The 17,972-nt window shown below is 45.5% G+C and overlaps 1 protein-coding gene across 1 annotated transcript in view; it reads left to right on the forward strand.

The window, feature by feature from the left end:
• APELA (apelin receptor early endogenous ligand) overlaps positions 1-14,190 on the forward strand; it is a 35,851-nt gene extending 21,661 nt beyond the window's left edge. The window contains exon 3 of the mRNA XM_010364588.2: positions 14,070-14,190. The gene's annotated coding sequence lies outside the window, so the exon portion shown is untranslated. The remainder of the gene's footprint in view (positions 1-14,069) is intronic.
• Positions 14,191-17,972: the final 3,782 nt, after the last annotated feature.

Consider the following 17,972-nt stretch of genomic DNA (forward strand, 5'->3'; position numbering starts at 1 on the left):
TCTTTAAACTTAACAATTTTTATGGGTTGGTATTCTTTTAAGTATTTTTCTTGGAGATTGAGTCTCACTCTGTTGCCCCGGCAGGAGTGCAGTGACATGCTTTCAGCTCACTGCAACCTCCACCTCCTAAGTTCACGCGATTCTGGTGCCTCAGCCTCCCAAGTGGCTGGGATTATAGGCACCCGCCACCACTGCACCTGGCCTAATTATTTTTCTATTAAAAGTTTTTTGTGGCCAGGCACGATGGCTCACACCTGTAATCCCAGCACTTTGGGAGGCTGAGGCTGGTGGATCACCTAAGGTAAGGAGTTCAAGACTAGCCTGACCAACATGGAGAAACCTGTCTCTACTAAAAATACAAAAATTAGCTGGGTGTGGTGTCGGGCGCCTGTAATCCTAGCTACTCAGGAGGCTGAGGCAAGAGAATTGCTTGAACCTGGGAGGACGAGGTTGTGGTGAGTCGAGATCAGGCCACTGCACTCCAGCCTGCGCAACAAGAGGGAAACTCTGTCTCAAAAAAAAAAAAAAAAAAAAAAAAAGTTATTTGTAATTTCTAACATTTTCAGAACACAAAGGAAAAGACTTTTTACAGAGCTTGATCAAGATGGTTAAGGGGATCAGTAGTAATGGTGTCACACCAATTTGGATCCCAGGGGTGAGTCAGTGAGTAGACCAGATGGAGGGTAGTGGACCAAAGAAAATGTAAAGGCTGATCCCTCCTTTCAGGTTTTGCCCTTCTTACAGCTTCTTTTGAGGAACAAAAATCATTGTTTGTTGTACATTTGATCAGAAGGAAAAAGAAAAACTGAAATTAGTGGTCAGTGAAGTCTTTAGTCCCATCCTGAATCATTTTACCCTCTGTTCAGGGACAGGTCTAAAATGAGTGAGCACAAAACTGAAGAGTGTGCTGAAAATCTCCGCAATCAAGTTAACATTTGAACTCCATTTTTGAAAAAAAAAAAAAAAAATAGCATCCACGAAAAATACATGATGAACAAAACATCAAAATTTTAGATAAACACAGGATATTAGGAATGAGTGTGGCGGCTCACCCACCCAAAGTGTAATCCCAGCACTTTGGGAATCTAAGACAGAAAGATTGCTTGAAGCAAAGAGTTAGAGACCAGCCTCTGCAACATAGCAAGTCTTCATCTCTAAAACAGAATAATTAGCCAGGCATGGTGGTGAATGCCTATAGTCTAAGCTACTGGGGAGGCTGAAGTGGGAGAATCACTTGAGCTTAGGAGTTGAAGGTTACAGTCAGCTATGATCACCACTGCATTCTAGCCTGGGCAACAGGAAGACCCTGTTGAAAGGAAGAGAGAGGGCCAGGCGCATTGGCTCACACCTGTAATCCCAGCACTTTGGGAGGCCGAGGCGGATAGATCACTTGAGATCAGGCTTTTGAGACGAGTCTGGCCAACATGGTGAAACCCCGTTTCTACTGAAAACACAAAAATTAGCCAAGTGTGGTGATGCGTGCCTGCAGTCCCAGCTAGTCAGGAGGCTGAGGCAGGAGAATCTCTTGAACCCAGGAAAATGAGGTTGCAGTGAGCTGAGATTGCACTACTGCACTCTGGCCTGGGCAACAGAGCAAGACTCTTGTCTCAAAAAAAAAAAAAAAACACACACACACACCAGAAAGGAAAGAAAGAAGAGAGAGAGAGAGGGAAGGAAGGAAGGAAGGAAGGAAGAAGGAAGGAAGGAAGGAAGGAAGGAAGGAAGGAAGGAAGGAAGGAAGGAAGGAAGGAAGGAAGGAGAAAATTAGTTAAACCATGTTAGAGCCTTTGGCAAAAGGAAAAATCACTCATTTGAATCTCATCAATAACAAGAGGCTTCTCTAGGCATATTGGGGCCTGAGTTTCAGCCCTCTGCTCCCTCCCTTCACTCTCGCTTCCCAAAATGACCTCACTCCCAAACTGCATGTCTGTAGCCCATTTTTCATTCTTGGCTTCCACTTACTAAAGTATTCATGGAAAGAACACCAGATTCTAGCCCTGGCTTCTTTTTCATCTAAGCTCTCATTTCACTATAAATCGTATTATTGGATTCCAAGGAGTGAGACGGTTCAAGTGAGGTTGATGATTTGAGGCTCTGGCCCCTGTCAACCGCTCTGCAGAAAAGTATTATTAACCCCATCTGGAAGTGGGCTATCTGATTGTGCACCAGGAACTCACAAGGACTATCCACACCATCTCCTGATGCTGAACACTTTTAGGATTACTACAACACTCCCTATTTTTTTAAGTATCCCCTTAACACCTCATATCAGCTTGGTTTTGTGGCACTTGCCATGTAAGTGACTTTATACTAGTCTTCAAGCTGGGCACAGTGGCTCGTGCCTGTAATCCAGCACTTTGGGAGGCCGAGGCAGGAGGATCGCCTGAGTCCAGGAGTTCGAGACCAGTTTGGGCAACATAGCAAGACCTTATCTCTATAGAAAAATAGAAAAAAATAGCCAGGTGTGGTGACATGCACCCATGGTCCCAAGCTACTGAGAGTTTGAGGCTTCAGTGAGCCATAATTGTGCCACTGCACTCCAGCCTGGGAGACAGAGCAACACCTTTTCTCAAAAAAAAAAAAAGTCTTCAATAGGTGAAAGTAAAAGAATATTATGGGACATGCTGATATAGGAGTGACTAAGCTCATGGGGGGACATGAGAAGCAGTGGTGCCATCTTGAGAGTGGCAAAGGCAAGGTCCCCATGTTGATGTAGTCCAGTGGGCCCTGGGCACAAACATAGCTTTCTTTTGGAGATCTTAGGGCTCATAGCAAATGTAGACGACTCCACATCCCGGGGTGGGTGAATGAATAATATGCATCTTGGCCACAGGGCACCTCAGAAAGCCATGGGCTGCGTTGTGAAGGGGCTTGCAGGGCAGGGCTATATGGGTGGACATTTTGGGAAGATTGGAAATTTTGACCTCTGGCTACTCTATTGGAAAAATGTTCCTCTTTCCGCACCCCAGGAGTGGATATAAACCTTGTTGAATCCAGTTCAGAGAGGCTTTATGGCCAGTAAGGAGCCCTAGAAGCTGCTGTTGGGCTTAGGGAGTGGAACTTAGGGTGAGTGAACTTCCTGGGATAAAAGAGGAGGCCTGGTCGAGGCTGGGGATGGCACTCCCCAGGAAAAGAAAACGAGCAGTCCCCTTGCCCCAGGAGTCTCGGGTACCCGTCTGCCTTCCTTACTAGCTGCATTCTTGCTCTGGAAAGGCCTGTAGACTTGATTTCCTTGGTTGGCTGCTCCTTCCACCAAGGTTGTCCTTCTTTGGTGTTAGATTGTGATTTTGGTGACGCCTCAAATTACAGTCACACCAAGTGGGGCCAGACAGCCTACACTTGGTTGTTGATGGGCACGTGTCTGAGCAGACACACTTAGAGACAAGCCAGCGTGTTGCTGTGGTCACCTAAGAGCTCTGTAGTCCTGGGGCTGTGAGTTGAGGGTTATTGAGAGTGTGCAGAATCTGACACTGCTGCTGCTGCCTGCGCCCTACATGGCGCTGGTGGCCAAATGAGCAGTTCTAGGCTCTGCTGCTGACTCTGTGGCTTTGGGCTGCTAACCTCATCAAGGCCAAGTTTCCTCCTCTTTAAACTGTGATATGAACAGTTTGCAAACTGTGTAGAGGTCAGGTGTGGTGGCTCACTCCTATAATCCCAGCACTCTGGGAAGCCGAGGTGGGTGGATCACATGATGTCAGGAATTTGAGAACAGCCTGGCCAAAATATAGTGAAATCCCATCTCTACTAAAAGTACAAAATTAGCCAGGCATGGTTGCACATGCCTGTAATCCCAGCTACTTGGGAGGTTGAGGCAGGAGAATCGCTTGAACCCAGGAGGCAGAGATTGCAGTGAGCCAAGATCACGCCATTGCACTCCAGCCTGGGCAACAAGAGTGAAACTCTGTCTCAAAAACAAAAAAAGTGTGTAAAGCCTCACCAAGTGTTAGCATCCAACAGGTGTTTTCTAAGGTATAACTATAGTTATTATTACTTCTGCCATGTAGCTTTGGCTCCTCAAGAGTCTTCTAAAGTCCCTGCCCCTCGTGTGACTTCTCTCACTGTACCTCAGTGCAGCCCCTACCCCTGACCCCAGGGCAGCCCTGGCTCCCTCCTGGCTCCCAGGGCCATGAACAATCCCAGCCCCTGCTAAGCCTCTCTCTCTGCTCCATGCCTGGAGTCTTGAGGCAGTGGACAGGTAACTGGTGGAAAGACATCTTGGCCAGGCTGAGCATTTCCTTCTTAATCGCAGCGTCTTTAGGTACAGAGTTGGCAGCTTTGGATCCTGTGCTTCTAAGGAAGGAGAGCAAGGGGAGGGTGTGGATAGTGGGGACCAAGAAGTTCCTAGAGGCAGGCCAGCAGGTGCCCCTCATCCCCCAGATGAGGCAGGTGGAGATGGAGTGGAGAGATTTGGGAACAGGAGGGGCCTCATCCAAATGGTGATGTCCTGTGTGCATCGTCGTGAATCCAGGCTCTGTCCAGGCTTCATCGGCAGAGACCGGCAAGTGGATGGCCTGGCTTGTTAGGGATGCCACAACTGATGCCCCAGCTCAGGATGTCCACCTGGGTTCAAACCTCAGCTCAAATCTTGGACAAGACACAGAGCCTCCATTTTTCAGCGTTGCCATCCATGACCAGGGTCGGACAGCATGGAACCCCTAGGGCATTAGGGAGCGTTAATGCCTTGGCTCAGCAATGGATGGTGTCTGTCTCTGCTGTCAGAGATCACTTAGACCCAGTGTGAGTCCTTCCCCCCAGAGAGGGTCTCTGTACACCCTGCAGTGCTGTCCACTTGATCAGTTGGCCGCAGGAGGTGACAGCAGGCCACGGTGTTATTTAGTGCAATGATACCTCCTGCAGTGGGAACAGGGTCAGGAGGGATTTTTGGGGAGCAAGGCCACTCACTGGCCTAGCCCGAGGTACCCACCTCCCCTGCAACTGTGGTCTCGTGGGGTCCAGGTGCTCCCCTCTTAAGGACCATGACAAGAAATGGGAGTGTCAAGTGGTATGAGAGTGAATAGCTGACTGCCCCTGCTTCTCTGCCCCAGACAGACCTCTTCCTATGTCCTTTCCACCCGCTTGCATCCTCTTCCCAACCTCACCACAGGGACCCTTTTCCAGCCTCACAGAGTGGAGTTAGGGACTCTGCCTGCTACTTTTTTGTCTTACTATTGATTAATAAATAGTACTTATCAATGACTGCTAATTGTTAATGTGTTTCTTTCTTTCTTTCTTTCTTTTTTTAAGAATTTCGCTCTTCTTGCCCTAGCTGGAGTGCAATGATGCAATCTCGGCTCACTGCAACTTCTGCTTCCCGGGTTCAAGCAATCCTCCTGCCTCAGCCTCCCAAGTAGCTGGGATTACAGGCACATGCCACCATGCCTGGCTAATTTTTTGTATTTTTTGTAGAAATGGGGTTTCACCATGTTAGCCAGGCTGGTCTTGAACTCCTGACCTCAGGTGATCTGCCCGCCTCGGCCTCCCAAAGTGCTGGGATTACAGGCATGTGCCACCGTGCCCAGCCAATATGTTTCTTATTTGTAGAGTGGTTCACGACTATTTTCATGTCCAGAAGGGAAGTGACATAACTTAGTGTTAGAAGTATGGGATTTGAGTCCATTGCCCAGGTTCAAATCCAGCTCCATTTCTCAGTTTTCCTGTTTTTAATGTAACATTTCCTGGGAGGCTATGCTAGTATGTCTATTTCAGCACTATTCTCTTCTCCCCCAATGTGGTGTAAACAAAGATTTTGTATTGTGTGTTTTTTGTTTTTTTAATTTACTGACCTACCACTTGGTGGCTAAAGCATTTGTGTTTCATAACTCAAACAGTTATGCATACCTAAATATGACTTGTATAAACTAAATAATAAATGTTATGAAGAGTTCAAATACTACAAGTAAATCAAAAGCAAAAATATTTCTAATTCTTTAGCATTTCGTAAAATCTTTTAACAATATTAGCTTTGAAAAATGAAAAAAGTTCTAAACTTGTCACTTTTTAAAACTTTAATAAAACTTTTTTTCTTTTCTTGAGATGGAGTCTCTGTCACCCAGGCTGGAGTGCAGTGGCACACTGCAACCTCTGCCCCTGGGTTTGAGCCATTCTCCTGCGTCAGCCTCCCGAGTAGCTGGGATTACAGGCACACACCACCAGGTTTCACTGGCCAGAATCTCAAACTCCTGACCTCAGGTGATCCACCTGCCTCAGCCTCCCAAAGTGCTGAGATTACAGGCATGAGCCACTGTGCCCAGCCAAAAACGTTTTTCTTTTTTATTTTCCCTGCTGTAGCTACCTCTGAAGATCAACTTGCAATTTCACAGAAAATCAGGATGTTTTGTGTTAAGGCTGGGCACTGTGGTGCATGCCTGTAATTCCAGCAATGTGAGAGGCCAAGGAAGGTGATCACTTGAACACCGGAGTTCGAGACCAGCCTGGGCAACATGGCAAAAGCCTGTCTCTACAAAAAAAAAAAGAAAAAAGAAAAAAAAAATTGCCAGGCATGGTGGCACATTCCTGTGGTCCCAGCTACTTGGGAGGCAGAGGTGGGAGAATCACTTGAGCCTGGGAGGTCAAAGTTATAGTGTGGTAAGATCACTCCACTATACTGCAGCCTTCGGCGACAGAGTGAGACTCTCTCCCCCAAAGAAAAAGGAAAAAGTAAAAATGATGTTTTCTGTTAAGAAGCTCTTCCAGATGATGGGGTTGTAGAAGATAGATTTTATTCTCCATATTACAATTTTTGGAGTTAGGTTTTTATAGTGTCTAAGCCTCTTAGGAAAAATTTTAAGATATTTTGTTTAATTAAAAAAGTAATTGCACTTGTTAGAAAGAAAGGAAAAAAAAAAAAAAGAAGGAAGGAGGAAGGAAGGGCTTCAGTCCCTGCAAAGCTGTTTCGCAGTAACTGTGAGATTAAGAATTATTTTGCTTATTTTAGATGAGAAAATAGAAACTTAGAAAACAAAAGTGACCAGGCACAGTGGCTTATGCCTGTATTCCCAGAAATATAGGAGGCCAAGGTGAGAGGACTACTTGAGGCCATGAGTTCAAAACCAGGCTAGGCAACATAGTGAGATGCCCCCGATCCCAAAACAAAAAAATTAGCCAGGCATGGTGGCCCGTGCCTATAGTCTTAGCTGTCTGGGAGGCTCAGGCAGGAGGATGGTCTGAGTGTAGTTATTCAGGTTGCAGTGAGCTATGATTGTGCAACTGCACTCCAGCCTGGGCAAGAGAATGAGACCCTGTCTCTTAAAAAAAAAAAAAGAAGTAACCTAAAATCACACATGTTAGTATAATGGTAGAATTGGAATACCAATCCAAGTGGCTGCCAAGTTGTGGGCTTAAGCTCTAAGATATAAGAGGGAGTTTTAAATTGTTTATTAAAGCCACATATTTTGTAATGGAACAAAATACAGTCTTGTGACCTGCAAGTAAAAACTTGGAGGCTATTTTCTGGGACACAGACTTATAACTTTTCTACGAGGCACATCAGCATAGTGATCATTATAGTTTAGCCAGAGACCTATGTACTTCTCTGTCTATGACTCACACTTAATTCAACAAAGTTTGGATTCGATCCCTTTCAACTTTCCTTCCCTCCCTTTTAAGGAAACGTAAACATTATTGTTTGTTTTAACACTTTTTTCTTTTTTAAAAACTTTTTGTTTATATATATATATATATTTGTGAAATGAGGTTTCGAGATATTGCCCAGACTGATCTCAAAATCCTCAGCTCAATTGATCCTACCGCCTCAGCCTCCCAAATGCTGAGATTACAGGCATGAGCCATCTCACCCAGCAGCTTTAACCGCTTTTTAAAAAGAACAAGTATCTACATAAAACAGCTCTTCTGGCCAGGCACGGTATCTCACACCTGTAATCCCAGCACTTTGGGAGCCGAGGCGGGCAGATCACGAGGTCAGGAGTTCGAGATCAGCCTGGCCAACATGGTAAAACCTCATCTCTACTAAAGATACAAAAAATTAGCCAGGCAAGGTGGCATGCACCTGTAATCCCAGCTACTCGGGAGGCTGAGGCAGGAGAATTGCCTGAACCCAGGAGGCAGAAGTTGCAGTGAGCCAAGATCACACCATTGCACTCCAGCCTAGGCGACAGGGTGAGACTCCATCTCAATTAAACACACACACACACACACACACACACATAGCTCTTCCTTTTCCTTTTGTTTAGCACCATATTTAAGCAGAATATTTCAATCTATTCTAAAATAATTGCATCAAAAAAGCTTGACATTTTTTCTTTCAAAAATTACTTTCAAATAGAAAATACATTTTGATACTTTAAAAAATATTCCAAATGATACAGAGCAAAATGGTACACAAATATCCTCCCTCTGTAATCTTACTTCCACCCTCTGAGAGAAACAAAAAAATTTTTAGAATTTATAGATAATTGGTATGTATTTATGTTAACAAAATATGTTTTATGTGTATTTTACACTACGTTTACCACACCAGTCACTGTTCAAAGTGCTTTCACTCATGAAAACTCATTTAGTACTTAACAAATCTAAGAAGTAAGTTGAACTATTTTTGCCCCATCCCTTCTTTTTTTTAACTAGATGAGAAAGGCAGAAAAAGATAACCTGCTAAGGTCACACAAGGTAGAAGACGACAGAGCATGGATTTGAACTCCTGGAAGCCTGGTTTAAAGTTAAGCCTTCACCACCACTCTTTATATTCTTCCTCTAACCTGCACAAGTACACAGACACACATATGTGTATGCATACACATATACACAAATGTACATATTTCAGACTACCTGTAAAAAGTCTGTCATGTGTCCTTGCAGAACTTTACATATATATATGGACAGGAAGAGGGAGAGTAATCTGCTAAATCCAGATTGAACAGACACTGAGCAAGGCTACAAAGCATCTTAGAATGTAACAGGCACGAAAAATATTCCTTGGCTGAAAAACTAGATAATTGATAAACTTGGAACAGTCTCAGTGGAGGAGTACGGGTGAAAGCCAGATTGCTTCTGACCTCTTTTTGTAGGGAAGAACATAATTCTTAAGAGCAATTGGTCCAGAAGAATAATTAAATGAATCACATTGCTTCAGGTTAATTAGCATCTAGCAGGTGGGCCCCATCCTGTTAAATTACACTGTACCCTATGAGGTGTGGTCAGCCTTGCAGGAGGTTTCAGTGCCATACTGATGGGGTTCTCATCTTTTTTTTTTTTTTTTGACACAAAGTCTTGCTCTGTCGCCCAGGCTGGAGTGCAGATGGTGCCATTTTGGCCGGGCACAGTGGCTCACGCCTGTAATCCCAGCACTTTGGGAGGCCAAGGCGGGTGGATCACAAGGACAGGAGTTCAAGACCAGCCTGGCCAACACGGTAAAACCCAGTCTCTACTGAAAAAAAAAAAAAAAAAAAAAAAAAACTGGGCATGGTGGCATGTGCCTGTAATCCCAGTTGCTCGGGAGGCTGTGAGGCAGGAGATCACATCATTGCACTCCAACCTAGCAACAGGGCGAGACTCTGTCTCAAAAACAAAACAACCACCACAACAACAAAAACAAAAAACAAAAGCAGTAGCACCATCTAGGTTCACTGCAACCTCTGCCTCCCGGATTCAAGTGATTCTCCTGCCTCAGGCTCCCCAGTAGCTGGGAGTACAGGCGCCCGCCACCACGCCCAGCAAATTTTTGTATTTTTAGTAGAAACGGGGTTTCATCATGTTGGCCATGCTGGTCTCGAACTCCTGATCTCAGGTGATCCGCCTGCCTTGGCCTCCCAAAGTGCTAGGGTTACAGGCATGAGCCACCACGCCCAGCTGATAGGGTTTCTTTCTATCTTAAGTAATTTTTTTTTTTTTTTGAGACAGAGTCTCTCTGTCACCCAGGCTAGAGTGAAGTGGCGCCATAGCAGCTCATTGTAACCTCTGCCTCCTGGGTTCAAGTGATTCTCCTGCTTCAGTCTCCTGAGTAGCTGGGATTACAGGCACTGACCACCAGGCCTGGCTAATTTTTGTATTTTTAGTAGAGATAGGATTTCACCATGTTGGTCAGGCTGGTCTGGAACTTCTGACCTCAAGTGATTTGGCCTCCCAAAGTGCTGGGATTATAGGTATGAGCCACCATGCCTGGCCTCTTGAGTAATGTTTTTGTTTTTTTTGGTTTTTTTTTTTTTTTTTTTTTTTTTGAGACGGAGTCTGGCTCTGTCGCCTAGGCTGGAGTGCGGTGGCCGGATCTCAGCTCACTGCAAGCTCCGCCTCCCAGGTTTACTCCATTCTCCTGCCTCCGCCTCCCAAGTAGCTGGGACTACAGGCGCCCGCCTCGTCGCCCGGCTAGTTTTTTTGTATTCTTTAGTAGAGACGGGGTTTCACCGTATTAGCCAGGGTGGTCTCGATCTTCTGACCTTGTGATCCGCCCGTCTCGGCCTCCCAAAGTGCTGGGATTACAGGCTTGAGCCACTGCGCCCGACCTTTTTTGGTTTTTTGTTTTTAGTTTTACTTTATGTTCCAGGATACATGAGTACAATGTACAGGTTTGTTACATAGCTATACATGTGCCATGGTGGTTTGCTGCACCTATCAACCCGTCATCTGGGTTTTAAGACCAGCATGCATTAGGTATTTGACCTAATGCTATTCCTCCCCAAACCGCCTACCCCCCAACAGACCCTGATGTGTGTTGTTACCCTCCCTTTGTCCATGTGTTCTCACTGTTCAACTCCCACATATGAGTGAGAACACACACAGCGTTTGGTTTTCTGTTCCTGTGTTAGTTTGCTGAGAGTGATGGCTTCCAGCTTCATCCATGTCCCTGCAAAGGACATGATCTCATTCTTTTTTATGGCTGCATAGTATTCCATGGTGTATATGTGCCACATTTTCTTTATCTAGTCTGTCATTGACTGGTATTTGGGTTGGTTCCAAGTCTTTGCTATTGTAAATAGTGCTGCAATAAACATATGTATGTGTCTTTATAGTAGAATGATTTATAATCCTTTAAGTATCTTAATTTTTTTTTTTTTTTTTTTTTTTTTTGAGACGGGGTCTCACTCTGTCGCCTAGGCTGGAGTGCAGTGGCATGATCTCGGCTCACTGCAAGCTTTGCCGGTTTCACTCCATTCTTCTGACTCAGTCTCCCGAGTAGCTGGGACTATAGGTGCCCACCACCAAGCCTGGCTAATTTTTTGTATTTTTTGTACAAATGAAGTTTCACCATGTTAGCCAGGATGGTCTTGATCTCCTGACCTCATGATCCACCCGCCTCAGCCTCCCAAAGTGCTGGGATTACAGGCGTGAGCACCGTGCCCAGCAATCTTAAGTAATTTGTAATGCCATGTACTGTGACGGGGAAAGAAACCACCATGCCCGGGTGCATAGTTTCAGCTTAAATACTACAACATACATGCTGGGCATGGTGGCTCACATCTGTAAGTAATCCCAGCACTTTGGGAACCTGAGGCGGATGGATTGCTTGAGCCCAGGTGTTCGAGATCAGCCTGTCCAACACAGTGAAACACCCGTGAAACACCTGTACCGAAAACACAAAAAATTAGCTGGGCATGATGGTGTGGGCCTGTAATCCCAGCTACTTGGGAGGCTGAGGCAGAAGAATCGCTTGAACCCGGGAGGCTGAACCCAGGAGGCAGAGGTTGCAGTGAGCCAAGATGGCGCCACTGCACTCCAGCCTGGGCATAAATACATAAATACATACATACATACATATATACATACATACATACCATGCACCCACCCCACCACAGAGTAATATGGGGGAAGCTGCTGCTACTGGTATTTCTTTTTCTTTCTTTTTCAGGAGCCACTGGAATTTCAAAAATTTAGGAACCAGACTTTATCTGTTGATTGTCTAGGTCACACCTCTATTTAACTGCCCATCACACACCCTTTCTAGGATCTATTAAAGGCATCAACAGGTCTTTTTCCCGAATTGTAAAGTCACTATTTCGCAGTTCAAATTATTATTACATCATGTTTAAAATGCTTGACCAGCTTTCCTTTGCATTTGATAAAAGCAAAAATCCTCAACTTTGCCTAAAGGGCCTTGCAGCATTCATTCTCGCCCATCTCATCAGCCTCACAAAAGCTGTTTTCTATCTTTTCTACTTCTTACACCTCCCTACATTTTAGTGCTAGCAAAACGGCCTCTTTCAGTTCCTCTTGTACCAAGTTTTTAAAAATCATCATTTCTAAAACATTTTCTGTAAAGGCAAGGCCTGGCTATGTTACCCAGGCTTGTCCTGAACTCCTGCCCTCAAGTGATCCTCCCACCTCTGCCTCAGAAGGTGCTTGGATTACAGGTGTGAGCCACCATGCCCGGCCTGTACTAAATTCTTTAAAGTTGAGAGGCTCCACATTAGCTCTTCCTTCAGCCTTGAAGACTTCAACGATGGAATTGATCCAACGAATGCCTCTTCATGCCTCAAATTCTGCCTGACATGTCACTTCCTCAGGTGAACCTGAGTTCATAGGGTGGGGCACAATCCCACAGGGCACGCGAGATGCACCCACTCATCCACTGAGATGCAAACTAATCCAAAGGGGAGTTTGTTCCTCTTTCAAGGGTAAAGGATGCCCAAGGACTCCACCCTGTGACCCCAGGCTATGGGAAACAGTTGACCCTGCAAAGCTCTCCACTCTCTCACCATCTGGGAGGGGATGCTGTGCTGGTGAAGCTTTTAAAATCAACTTGCAGACTTACTTGGACCCTCAAGTTTGATCAAAAATGATAAGACTTACTTGGACCCTCAAGTTTGATAAAAAATTATAAGAATCTGAAAAGATCCGCCGGGCGCAGTGGCTCATGCCTGTAATCCCAGCACTTGGGGAGGCCAAGTCGGGCGGATCACGAGGTCAGGAGATCGAGACCATCCTGGCTAACACAGTGAAACCCCTTCTCTACTAAAAATACAAAAAAATTAGCCAGGCGTGGTGGTGGGCACCTGTAGTCCCAGCTACTCGGGAGGCTGAGGCAGGAGAATGGCGTGAACCCGGGAGGTGGAGCTTGCAGTGAGACGAGATCACACCACTGCACTCCAGCCTGGGTGACAGAGCGAGACTCCGTCTCAAAAAAAAAAAAAATCTGAAAAGATAGCCAGGGGAATTAAATGTTAGCTGGGGTCAACTGGACCCTCATCACAGAGGAGTATGCCCTCAGCTCTCACATTCTTCACACTGTCCCTGCACCCGGGGTCACAGAGCATGCGCAGAGCCTTCCCGCCCACTTCCGGAGGAACCGCCAATCACCGCGCAGGCTGAGCCCCAGGCAGGAAGCCGCGAACTTGGTGGGATTGGGGTGTGAGTCCTTCCTGGCCGGCTGGGTGGCTCCTACGCATCTTGTGGCCGGGGTTACCGATCTGTCTGCTTCAGGTGAGCTGAGAAGGCCGCAGGAAAGGCCCAGAAGGGTCTCGACAGGAGGCCTAACTGGGCAGGACTTCCTGAACATTCTCTGTGCCCAGACCTCCGAGTCGCTGCCTGCCCACGACTGGATCTCCTTATTATCTGGCGAGGCTTTTGTGAGAAATTCAAGATTGTAGCGTTAAACGGGTGTGGTGGGCCTGCGTCAATCAAGCTTTCAATGTTACGATCCAAGTTAGGGTTTATGAAGTGGCCATGTTTCTTCAAAGAGTTAATGTACGTGTTTGGGAGTGGGGTTTGGGGAGTTAAGGGAGTGAAGTGGTAGCCGCCAGTTGAGAACCCACCAGCCTACATCGCCTGTACCCTGGACCTATGTAAGCATCCGTTAATCCTCACAAGGGTCTTACAGGTACGAATTATTACTTCTACTTTGTAGATGAGGCACTTTAGGTGCAGGCATGTTACCAATCAGCCAGTATGATGATGGTTGAAATAGAGCTTGGAATCTACCACAAGTTTTATTTATTCCTTAAACAAGCTAGAGACATATTCCCACCAATAAGCTTGCTGCCTGGTGAGGGATTTTTACACGTTAGGTAAAGAATTGCAGAGTAGCTGTAAAATCACATTATAACTGTGATATATGACATGATGGGGAGCTAGGCAAAAAACTCCGGCTAGACTTAATGGATCTTTTTACTTTGTTTTCCTTAAAGCGTAGGTTCACAAAGTACAGTCCGCAGGCCAGCAACATCACCTGGGAACCTAGGAAAAAAATAGCCCTACTGAATCAGAAGCTGGGGAGGTGGCCCAAGCAATCTTACACCAAGACCTCCACGTTATTATAATGCAAGGTAAGGTTTGAGAACTGCCTCCATAAAGTAATAAAAGACCAGTGGAATGTTTTCACTTGGAAGATGAAAGGATTCTATTTGTATTTGAAAAGATCAATTTAGCTACAGACTTAAGAAATTGGAGGCACCATTGTGTATCTAGGAGAGAGACATAAGTGTTTTAAACTAGGGTGGTGACCGTGTGTACAGAGCTGTTCTGTTCACTTAATGTCCTGATTTTAAATAGTAGAGAAGACTGCTTTGTGTGTATGATTAGGGGAAGGGGGACACAATGATACCTGGAGTGAATACCTCTCGTGTCCTTTGCACCGTGCTAGAGTCCTTTTTTATACATGTTTTCTTTTTTTTTTTTTTTTTTGAGACGGAGTCTCTGTGGCCCAGGCTGGAGTGCAGTGGCTGGATCTCAGCTCACTACAAGCTCCGCCTCCCGGGTTTATGCCATTCTCCTGCCTCAGCCTCCCGAGTAGCTGGGACTACAGGCGCCCGCCACCTCGCCCGGCTAGTTTTTTGTATTTTTTACTAGAGACGGGGTTTCACCCGTGTTAGCCAGGATGGTCTCGATCTCCTGACCTCGTGATCCGCCAGCCTCGGCCTCCCAAAGTGCTGGGATTACAGGCTTGAGCCACCGCGCCCGGCCTCATGTTTTCTTAAAAATATATTTTTTCTTCTGATTTTACAATTTTTTGTAATGATGCTCTGCAGTTTACTAACTGTTGACATTGGGCAAGATTCTTAAAATTTCTTCAGCCTCAGTTTTTTCCAATCTCTGAGTGTTTCATGTGTCCGTGTGAAGAGATCACCAAACAGGCTTTGTGTGAGCAACATGGATGTTTATTTCACCTGGGTGCAGGTGGGCTTAGTCCGAAAAAGGAGTCAGCAAAGGTGATGGGATTATCATGACTTCTTACAGGTTTTGGTATAGGCGGTGGAGTTGAGCAATGTTCTGGGGGCAGGGGGGTGGATCTCACAAAGTACATTCTCAAGGGTGGGGAAGATTATAAAGAACATTGATCAGTTAGGGTGGGGTAGAAACAAATCACAATGGTGGAATGTCATCAGTTAAGCACTATTTTCACTTCTGTGGCTCTTCAGTGGCTTCAGGCCATCTGGATGTCTACGTGCAGGTTACTGGGGATATGATGGCTTAGCTTGGGCTCAGAGGCCTGGCACTGAACACCCTATACAACCTCATCCCTATTCCCACGCACTTTCTGTCTTTCTTGCTCTGCTCAAAAGTACCCATTTGAAAGTAGCAGGCCAGGCGCAGTGGCTCAGACCTGTAATCCCAGCACTTTGGGGGGCCGAGGTGGGTAGATCACCTGAGGCCAGGAGTTCAAGACTAGCCTGGCCAACATGGCGAAACCTTTCCACCTCTACTAGAAGTACAAAAATTAGCCAGGTGTAGTGGCACATGCCTGTAATCCCAGCTACTCGGGAGGCTGAGGCAGGAGAATCACTTGAATCCAGGAGGTGGAGGTTACAATGAGGCAAGATCGTGCCACTACCCCTCAGCCTGGAAGACAGAGTGGGACTCCGCGTGGGAAAAAAAAAAAAGTATTAAGAATTGGGAGTTACCATATCCTCACTTAGTGTGGGATGGTGGGAAGAGCAGTTTATAAGAGACAGTATTCTTTATTTTCTTTCTTTCTCCTCTCTTTTCTTCTTTTCTTTTCCTTTCCTTTTTCCTTTTTTTTTTTCCTTTCCTTTCCCCTTCCCCTTCCCTTTCTTGAGATGAGATTTTGACATTTTGCTCAAACTGGCCTCGAACTCCTGGGCTCAAGGGATCTACCCACCTTGCCTCCCAAAGTTTTGGGATGACAATTGTGAGCCACCATGCCCGGCCATTGTCCTTATTTTTTGTAGTTCTGTGTTCGAATTTTTCACAAGTTAAATGTACTCTAATCCTTGGATATACACAGGGTATTGGTTCCAGGGCACCCTGAAGATACCAAAATCCGTGAATGCTCAAGACCAATGGATGCAGATTCTGCATCCCAGGAATACTGTGTTTTCAATTGTATCCACAGTCGATTGTGTTAGAGTGGATACTGAACTTGCTGATACAGAGGGCTGACTATTTAAAGTAAAGGATATATTTTAAAATCCTGAAATTTCTGTCTTACTCCAGAATTAGTATAGGAAAATTTCTGAAGCACACCACTACTACAGTGAACCTGTTGGAAGTTACTGCCTTTATCAATCATTTGAAGATTAGCAACCTTATAAGACATAACAACTTTTAGGTTAAATATTAATGTGCTTTGGGGTTTTTTTTGAAACAGAATCTTGCTCTGTTGTCCAGGTTGGAGTGCAGTGACATGATCTCAGCTCACTGCAAACTCCACGTCCTGGGTTCAAGTGATTCTCCTGTCTCAGACTTCCAAGTACCTGGGATTACAGGTGTATGCCACCACACCCATACCCAGCTAATTTTTGTATTTTCAGTAGAGACAGGGTTTTACCATGAGGCCAGGCTGGTCTCGAACTCCTGATCTCAAGTGATCTGCTGCCTTGTCCTCCAAAAGTGCTGGGCTTACAGGTGTGAGCCAACATGCCTGGCCAAATGTGCTTTATATGCAAGTAAATATACATATCTCTATATATGTATGTATTTCATGTAATAAAATATAACATGGGATAATAGAATTATATGGATTCACCTAAATTTGTATGTGCTCTTGAGATTTTCTGAGATTGTCTTATAATACTTTTTTTTTTTTTTTTTTTTTTTTTTTGAGACGGAGTCTCGCTCTGTCGCCCAAACTGGAGTGCAGTGGCCGGATCTCAGCTCACTGCAAGCTCCGCCTTTCGGGTTCACGCCATTCTCCTGCCTCAGCTTCCCGAGTAGCTGGGACTATAGGCGCCCGCCACCTCACCCGGCTAGTTTTTTTTTTTTTGTATTTTTTAGTAGAGACGGGGTTTCACCGGGTTAGCCAGGATGGTCTCGATCTCCTGACCTTGTGATCCGCCCGTCTCGGCCTCCCGAAGTGCTGGGATTACAGGCTTGAGCCACCGCGCCCGGCCCTTATAATACTTTTTATTTATTTTTGTTTTTGAGACAGTTTCACTCTTGTCATCCAGGCTGGAGTGCAATGGCATGATCTCAGCTCACTGCAACCTCCGCCTCCCAGGTTGAAGTGATTCTCCTGCCTCAGCCTCCTGAGTAGCTGGGATTACAGGCACCTGCCACCATGCCCAGCTGTATTGTATTGTATATTGTATTGTATTTTTAGTAGAGACAAGGTTTCACCATGTTAGCCAGGCTGGTCTCGAACTCCTGACCCCAGGTGATCCACCTGCCTGGGCCTCCCAGAGTGCTGGGATTACTGGCGTGAACCACCGTGCCCAGCCTATAATACTTTTTACTGTATATGTATTAAATGCCAAGGACTGTGGCAGGTGTCTTAATTTATTCATTTATGCTTAAAACGTAATATAGTATTTTTTCCTACTTTCTGAGAAGTGAAACTCAGAGAAATTAACTTGACGAAGTACATGTAACTAGTTAAGTGTTACCATTGGATGAATACCCAATTCTGTTAGGTATTGCTATCTGTCAATTTGTATTTTTTCTTTTTTCACCATTGTAGTGTTGGATCAATAAGCCCATTTTAACCCATTAAAATATTTGGGATATGTTGGCCAGGCACGGTGGCTCACACCTGTGATCCCAGCACTTTGGGAGGCCAAGGTGGGTGTTTGAGACCAGCCTGACCAACATGGTGAAACCCCATCTCTACTAAATAGAAAAAATTAGCCAGGCGC

This window comes from Rhinopithecus roxellana, chromosome 2, assembly GCF_007565055.1.
Source record: "Rhinopithecus roxellana isolate Shanxi Qingling chromosome 2, ASM756505v1, whole genome shotgun sequence".
Lineage (NCBI taxonomy): Eukaryota > Metazoa > Chordata > Mammalia > Primates > Cercopithecidae > Rhinopithecus > Rhinopithecus roxellana.